Source organism: Pezoporus occidentalis, unplaced genomic scaffold, assembly GCF_034315485.1.
Source record: "Pezoporus occidentalis ecotype Australia unplaced genomic scaffold, CSIRO_AGI_Poc_V1 ctg117, whole genome shotgun sequence".
Taxonomy (NCBI): Eukaryota; Metazoa; Chordata; class Aves; order Psittaciformes; family Psittacidae; genus Pezoporus; species Pezoporus occidentalis.
The window spans coordinates 2,033,575-2,042,644 of record NW_026912961.1 but is presented as its reverse complement, the minus strand read 5'-3'; positions in this window follow the sequence as shown (position 1 = coordinate 2,042,644).

Sequence of the window (9,070 nt, the reverse complement as noted above, 5' to 3'; positions counted from 1 at the left end):
CACCAAAGCCTGTAAAAACCAACCCCCCAAAAAATCCGTTTAAAAAAAAAAAAAAAAAAAAAATCACTCAAACTCTGTATTATTTCTTTATATTTTCGCTAAATTGTATTATCTTAAGAATCTGGAAAAGAACTGTAAAAGAATAATCTATTTATAGTTATTTATAGCTAATACATTTGTTCCTCAAAGATAATGTTTGATAGAAAAAAGTAGCATAAGGCCCCAGAAGAAGTTGGCATTCATGACCTGGAGAGGAAAAAGAGGAGGAAAAAAACCCAACAACAAAACCACACCACAAGAAAAAAAAAAGCAAATTAACCCTAACCAAAACGCACAAAAACCCTCTGAAACAAATCACCAAACCAATCAGAAACAGAGTCATGCTCCTAAAATATTCCAGATGCCATCCCTGGAGCCTGACAAACATAAGGTGTGAGAAATAAGGCAAGCAGATATGTATATGCAGCCTCAGGTTTTGGGTAAGTAGCCTTATCTCCTATTACACAGGTAGTATCATTTTGTTCCAAGCCACTGGAGATTCAAAAACCAGTTTTCTCCATAGGAAGGTGAGCCCAGCATTGTGGCTGATGCTGTTCTCAAACACCTGTTCTTACTGCACAACACAGAATCTGTTGCAGGAAGTGGGAAACATTTACGCCTTCTGTTGCCCCCTGTAGTTATAGCCAATCTGTAGATCCCCATGACACCATTCCAAAGTACAAATCATTTATCTAGTGTAAAAGCCTAAGGGGAGGATGGGCGGGGGGGGGGGGGGGGGGGGGGGGAAGGGGGAAAAGGGTGGCTTAAGAATATTTGGCTAATAGCAATTTTTTCAGGCAAAATTTAATGAATTAGAAGGCTGAAAGTGATGTTATTTAATCAATGGTTCTAAATTTCACAGAAAGCATCAAGCTGTGTTGGCATACTACAACAGACAGATGTAGTGAAATAATACATGCTTTTTGAAAGTACCATTTGAAAGGAATCCTTCTAGTTTGGCAATTGTGAACATAAGTTGAATGTCTGCTTAGATGGTCTACAACTGTGCTGCTAGTTAACTGCTATTACACAACAAAATAATCTACAGAAACTTAAAGAAACTTTTTTATAACTTTCTCAAGGACAAACCTGTATAGGTGCATAAGCATTACATTTTCTTTCTCCAAGGTGAAAGTGAATGAGCAAGTAAGCTAATACTGTTTCTTATTCAAGTTTACTGAAGACAAAAGTTACAGTGAACAGCTTTCCTCTCATACAAAGTTACCCTACTTCAGTTCTCTCAAAAATATGGAAATTAAGCTGATCATACGAAGATGGTTGCATCTTAAGAATAAAACACACCTGACATCAGATTTGAATCTACCTGAAGAAAACCAAAGATCTAAGCACCGCCCCCCACATTAGTCACATAGGCACAAGTAATTAGTACTTGTTACTCTTTAAATTATTAAGTAACACAGTAAGTTTAGATTTTCATGGGTTTGTGTGTATATTTTCAAATGCATTTTAATACTCAGTAAGTACAGTTACCCTGCATAGGAGCTAAGATTACTTAAATAACTACAGTTACCCTGCATAGGAGCTAAGATTACTTACAGCAGAGAGGTACTGTGTTCTTATTACTTGAATACACGCTAAGTTGAAACCTGAAGCTCAGAGAAAGACTAAAGATACATCTTTGCAGAAAAATGGCACCAAAGATAAGTGTCCAGTCACACTATAACATGATAACATGATCTTACAATGCTGGATGATGCCCTTGGCACTACACCAGACTACAACAGTCGTAACAGTGGAAGTTTGTAAAGTCTATTTTTTTTTTAAAAAAAAAGAATTGCATTACAGGATTATGCTAGTCAGTCAAAAGATTGTCACTTCTAATCTCACGCTTATTGTAATATATTTGGAGTTTCAGAACAACATATTAAGCTGTCAGCTGGTAATGGCTGCAAATTCCTCCCTCCCTTTCCAACAATTAGAACAAAAATGCAACAGGTATGTTTTTGCTGTCTGACTGTAGTTGGTATGCAATGCAGTGCCCAGATGACAAGCATATTAAGGAATTACTACCCATGGAATTATGCTGTTACAGTTCACTGAAATATCTCAGTAACAACATGATATTTTCAGAAGTTCATTCCCGATTTACATTTGTTTCCACAGAACAGGTAAAATGGATAGTAATGAGCTTGTTGAGGAAATAGCATGCAATTATAGATTTTTTTTTCCACTAAGCATGGAAAAACTGTTAATATTGCTAACATTTCAATGCAGCTATAGATACAGCAGCAAGATCTTCTGCAACACTTGAAGACAGATGTAGCGATTCACTGAGGCCTACCACCATGCCATGTTTCGCAATTTAATACCATACCTACAGTTCTGACATCCAAATTTTACCAGTTCCCAGATTTCAGTCCCTGCCCTGTACAAAACCAATAGACTGATCTCAAAAGCTCCCAGCTAATCATAGATGCTTTCGGCTAACCATAGATGTACAAATGCCTTTATACAAAAGTTTTGCATAAAGGCATCTAAATACACCAGAGTATTTTGTAATCCCACAGATCAATCTAGCATCTGAAAAATCATTTGAACTTTTAAAGTCATTTTAAGAGTTTGGCAGTCTGAGACATGTTATGCTTTCATAACATCCTGCTGGCCAAGGCCTATCTAAATGTGAGACAATTCCTTTCCTTACGTATGGAGTACAGCATGAATCTCGAAGAGGAGTAAAAGGAAGTAAAGTGTGTTTGTGGCATCTACATAGCTTGCTAATAGCTCAAGTGAGACTGGAAGTTGGAAAAAAGCACAGCAGATGAGCATCAGTATTTGGAGATGTTTCCATGTGTCTTGCTTTAGTGCTAGTCATACATTTCTGTACCAAGAAACCCTCTATTATTAACCCTCCATTTTTATGTTAATGAAAAGATCACTGATAATGGATTTCAAAGTTGCGACATTGCAATGGCACTGATATACAGGTGGCACCAATAAATGAGCCAGTTTTAAAACTTTCTGCTTTGCAAATCACTAGCAAACTAGTTCAAACCTAGCAAACTAGATTGTCTCTGCATCTCTTCGAAACCATAGTTTGTGAGAAGAATTCCTAAACAAAAGGTCATATTATTCAGACTGATATATCAACAATGTAAGATAAAAGCTTGATGCACCACAGAATTTCAAGTCAGCATAAAAGCATTTCTTATGACCAGCAAGTAGTAATTTTTTTTTGTGCTCTACTGTTTTCTAGGTTATACTCTTCTATAAGTCATGGCAGCCTACCTAAACAGATTATTTTGGAACGTGATACTAAATCAACAGCTTATCCCAAGCTGGCCCCACTTATGAAACAGGTAATATATTACTTTAGCATGTCCAATGCAGGAATTTGTAAGCACAAAGTACTTGACCCTACCTTAAGTTCCTGGCAAACAAGGAGACCTATTTAGAAAGCTAAACTGTGACGTGACCAAAAAGGTATCTTTTTAACTTCAGTTCCCTGAAGTGTACTAAGCATATTCAGAAATATAAGATCCATCAATGCCCTGGAGAACTTCAGTCTCATTTTAGACATTATGTAATGAAGACTGCAGTAATAAAAATAACATGCTCATCCAGTGTTACTGTAACCTGAAATCCCTTTTGTATCAGTTACTCAGTTACCCACATGCTACAGGTGAAAAAGCTTTTGAAATACTCATGTTTTTAAAGCTCTAATGTAAATTGTCCAATGTGTGTGTAAGAAGACTTCAGCACACATCCACAAGCTTATTTTGTTTGAGCATCAGCAGCTTCATGGCCTGGGTGCAGTTTTGCACGTGTGTGAGATACTATTTGACTGGCAGTATTAAAGCACCTAAGAAGTGAGCAGTACAGCACAATTTAGGAACCTCTAGTCTGATGCTAGCAGTACACCTTCAAGCATCTGTGAAATAACCACATAGCTTTAAACGTGGGACTTAACTATTTCAAGGAAAACATGCTCAAGAGCCAAAACATAACCCATTTTCTGTTTAACCACTTTCATTGTCAAGTAAACCACTAATAAAGTTACGGACTGTAGAACACTTTGAAGATAGGATATTATCATCCTAAAGGTTCTTCCCACATACAACCTACTTGTTTCTACTACTAAAATACACATTTATTATAATCTACAATCAATATATACACTCTCCAGCACTTGCTTGTAGAATTGAAAAAACACTAAAATACATAACATATATTTGTAAGTGAAGGAACACATCCATTCCCTACTGGTTGTGATCAACCTCTGCACTTTCTGCAGAGTATATATTGATCTTTGTCAGTTTATACACTTAACCACTGCAAGCTACCTACTTTTCCAAAAAGGAAAAGGTGCATCTACAGAAGTTTTCACAGGAGGTCCTCCCAGTTGGTGAAGCTCTGTCCATTTAAATTGCTTTTGTTTTATGCTTCTGACTGAAAGCTAGAAAACTGCATTAAATTGCTCTAAATCCTTACATTTACTTGAAGTCAACTCATCAATTCAAGTCATCAACTCATGAGTAAGTTTCATAAGTAACTTTACTGCCAAAATCAAAGCAAAAACCAACCAAACAAACACAACCCCTAAATACTGCTTTAGAAATCTACTTGAGAATTGCAGCACAGGTATAAACAGCAGCAATAAACCCATGGCAGATACGGGGTCTTACACAGTTTGAAAGGGCAATACGTTGAATTTACTGCTGTGCTTTGCAAAAATCCATGTCTTTTGAGAAAGAACATGTTTTAAAACTTTTTTTTTTGAGTCATTAAAAGGATATTTTAAAGTCAATTTTAAAGGATTAAAATATAAATTTTAAAATTAAAATTTTAACTTTGGTAAATTTGAATTCAGTAAAGGTAAATTTGACTTTGTCAGTCAACATCCTATGCTCAAACTAATGCAACACTCCCTGTTTTTCCTCCTCTGATTCCCAGGCCCCACGCCGCCCCCCCCCCCCAAAAAAAAAGTTAAATGAAATTAGTTAAGCTTTATCTAACAACCTTTTTCTAACAAACTTTGAAACTTCACATTCACTTTGAAGACCTTAGTGCAGCTTCCAGTCCTAAAGGGGCCTTACAAGAAAGCTGGAGAGGGATGTTTTACAAGGGCGTGTAGGGACACGACAAGGGGGGGGGGGGGGGGATGACTTTAAACTGAAAGAGGGGTGATTAGACAGGAAGAAATTCTTCCCTGTGAGGGTGGTGAGGCACTGACACAGGCTGCCCAAAGCTGTAGCTGCCCCATGCCTTAAAGTGTTCAAAGCCAGGCCGGACAAGGCTTTGAGCAACCTGGCCTTGTGGGAGGTGTCCTCCCCGTGGAAGGGGCCTGGAACTAGATGATTTTTAAGACTCCTTCCAACCCAAACCATTCTACCATTCACTATATGCAACTAATGCAAGAAAAAGTACTAACATTCTTAGGTACCCACACATATGAGCAGCCTTAAATAAGCAAATACCCGGTGATCAGTAAATACTATGCTTCCCAAAAGCATTTTGGCTTCTAATCACAACCAGTTACGTTTTGCTCGTAGCCGACGCATTTTTAATTAACGCGCCCTCTTCAGAGCGCAACGCGGGATGAGCGGGCCCTGCTCGTGCCGCTCCAGATAAATGCCCGACGGACTCGCTCCTGAGGAGGAGCTCCCGCCCCCCGCGGTCCGGCGCATTCGCCGCGTACAGGAGGCTGAGGAGAGCAAGCGGCGGCTCGGTGCAGACGCCCAAAGGCAGCAGACGAGAAGAACTAAACGGGGGGCAGCTCAGCGACAGCAGCAGCCAGCGAGTTAAACCCGCCCCGGCCGCTCCGGGCCAACCGCCCCACGACCGACACTTGCCGCCCCAGACACTCCCTGGCCAGCGGCGCCGCTCCCAGCGGAAGGAGCCGCCGGGAAGCACGGCCCCCAGCGCCGCAGGCCCACCGCCGCCCGCTACCCACCGCGGGCGGGACGGGGCGGGGCAGCGGAGCCCCCGCCCCACGGAAGGGGCGGCAGGTGGGAGCGGGAGTGGGGCGGGCGCCCCCGCAGGACACTCACTCCGGTCACGCTGGCAGGGAGAAGCGGAGAAACGCGAAGCGGAGGCGACTGGCGGGCCGTTATAACGGGCGTGCGGGCGGGGCCGGGAGGGGAGGGGCGGGGCGGGGCGGGGCGGGGCAGGCGCCGCCGCCGCCGCAGCCGTGTCGCGCTCCGCTGGCCGCAGGGCTGGCCGCTGCCCCTCGCCCGCTGGTTGGCTGGGCGCTGGGCGCAGGGGCGCGCGCTGCGTCACCGCGGCGCTCCGGGCGCGGCCGGTACGGGCTGCCGTCGGGGTCAAAATAACCGCGGGGCGGGGGGCGACCGCGGGAGGTGGTGGGGGCTCGCGCGGGTCGCCTCACGCAGCATCCGGGAGCCGGCCGCCGGCATTGCCCATCACAGTTCGGCTCGGCCCTGCCCTGCCCTGCCCTGCCCGTCATGCACCGGCGAGCCGGGACGGGCCTTGACGTCCCCTCTAAGGCCGCTGCGGTGGGTGCGGAGCGGCCCGCGGGTCCGGCGTTTTCGATCATTTCCGTTGTGTCTTCCGGCCAGTGCGCTGTGGACGTACGGTGTGGTTGTAGAGCGTGGCCTGAACAACCCGGGTTACCGAGCTTACTGCCTGCAGCGCAATAAGTTTGCTGTTTTGCGTTTAGTGTTTGCTGTTAAGAAACTACCTAACCATAGAAATGCGTAAAAACGCGCGTTTCTTGCAGTGATGTCCTGAAAAACGCTTTTCCTGCAAAAATATTTCCAGGTTCTCTGGACGCCCTACATAAAATAAGCATGCTGCTTAATGAGCACGCTGGTTCTGACGATCGGAGCTGACATGTTACCTATTGGCTGTGTGATAAAAGTGCCTTCAAACTGGAACCTTCAGAGCAGTCAGGTTGAAAATGGCTGTGCCAGGGCGGAAGGTCCCTCAAACCACAGACAGAGCTGGGATTTCAATACCTGTTACATCTCACCATGATTGAAAAATCATGGCACTTAGGTGAAGTTCCCGATGACTGGAAAAAGGGGAATAAAACCCCAATTTTCAAGAAGGGAAAAATGGATCACCCGGGGAATTACAGACCAGTCAGCCTCACCGCTGTGCCTGGCAAAATCTTGGAGCAGAACCTCCTGGAAGGCATGCTAAGGCGCATGAAAAACAACAAGGTGCTTGGTGACAGCCAGCATGGCTTCACTAAGGGGAAATCCTGCCTGACCAATTTGGTGGCCTTCTATGATGGGGCTACAGAACTGATGGACAGGTGCAGTGCTATTGACATCATCTACCTGGACTTGTGCAAAGTGTTTGATGCTGTCCCACACGACATCCTTCTCTCTAAATTGGAGAGACATCAATTTGATGGGTGGACCACTCGGTGGATAAAAAACTGGCTGGATGGCCGCACACAAAGAGTTGTGTTCAATGGCTCAGTGTCCAGCTGGAGATCAGTAACAAGTGGTGTCTCTCAGTCTGCCAATGACACCAAGCTGTATGGTTCGATTGATACACTGGAGGGAAGGAATGCCATCCAGAGGGACCTTGACATGCTTTGAGGTGGGCTGATGCCAACCTGATGAGGCTTAACCATGACAAGTGCAAAGTCCTGCACCTGGGTCGAAGCAATCCCAGGCACAGCTACAGGTTGGGCAGAGAAGAGATTCAGAGCAGCCCTGCGGAGAAGGATTTGGGGATGTTGGTCAATGAGAAAATGAACATGAGCAGGCAGTGCGCGCTTGCAGCCCAGAAAGCCAACCGTATCCTGGGCTGTATCAAAAGGAGAGTGACCAGCAGGTCGAAGGAGTTGATCCTGCCGTTCTGCTCTGCTCTCGTGAAACCTCACCTGGAGTATTGTGTGCAGTTCTGGTGTCCTCAACATAAAAAGGACATGGAACTGTTGGAACAAGTCCAGAGGAAGGCCACAAGGATGATCAGGGGACTGGAGCACCTCCCATATGAAAATAGGCTGAGGAAGTTGGGTCTGTTCAGCCTGGAGAAGAGAAGGCTGTGTGGAGACCTCATAGCAGCCTTCCAGTATCTGAAGGGGGCCTATAGGGATGCTGGGGAGGGACTCTTCTTTAGGGACTGTAGTGACAGACCACATGGTAATGGGTTCAATCTTAAACAGGGACAGTTTAGATTGGATATAAGGAAGAAGTTCTTTACCATGACGGTGGTGAGGCACTGGAATGGGTTGCCCAAGGAAGATGTGAATGCTTTATCCCTGGCAGTGTTCAAGGCCAGGTTGGACAGAGCCTTGGGTGACATGGTTTAGTGGGAGGTGTCCCTGCCCATGGCAGGGGGGTTGGAGCTAGATGATCTCAAGGTGCTTTCCAACCCTAACTATTCTATGATTCTATGGTTCTATGATTAGGTTACTAAGAATGAAACTTCATTTTGTTTCAGGATAACTAAATCTGCCATTAAGTTACTATGAGCCTGATTTGTTTCACAAAGGTGGTGTGATTGGTATTTACACAAATAAGGGAGGTTCTGCAAACTACATGCATGGGGCAACTGCCATTTTGTGTAGACTGCTAAGAAGAGAGCCAGTAATGGAAAGGGCAATAGTCTGTTCTAGATATGCTGCCATCACAGTGTTGAAATAATCATAATAGAGAATTCAGATCATTGGTAAAGTTGGTCTATGTTCACAGTTACTAGCTAGATGACAGATTATACAGGTGGCTTTTTTTGTAGTTCTAGCAGTACAGGAGAAACAGCTGTTAATAAATTAAATAATGGCATGGTAGATTACTGCAGATCAGTTCCATATTGTTTTCACCCCCATATTGCACATCAGCTAAATGTCAGTGAAGAACAGTGAATAACATCACTGAAATAACAGCCTATCAGATGAACTCTTGCTTTTAAGTAGCAGAAAGAGGTAAAACTACTTAATTTGTTAGGTCTGTTAGAGGTGTGTACATGAGAACAGAAATCTCATTTTTAAAATGTTTAAAGGTTTAAACTTTTACTTTTCCCTGTGTGACTGCCTGGCCAGCCTCTCATTGCTTTGCCTACATTAGGTCCCTCTCATGGCCAGTGGTTCTACTTCTTC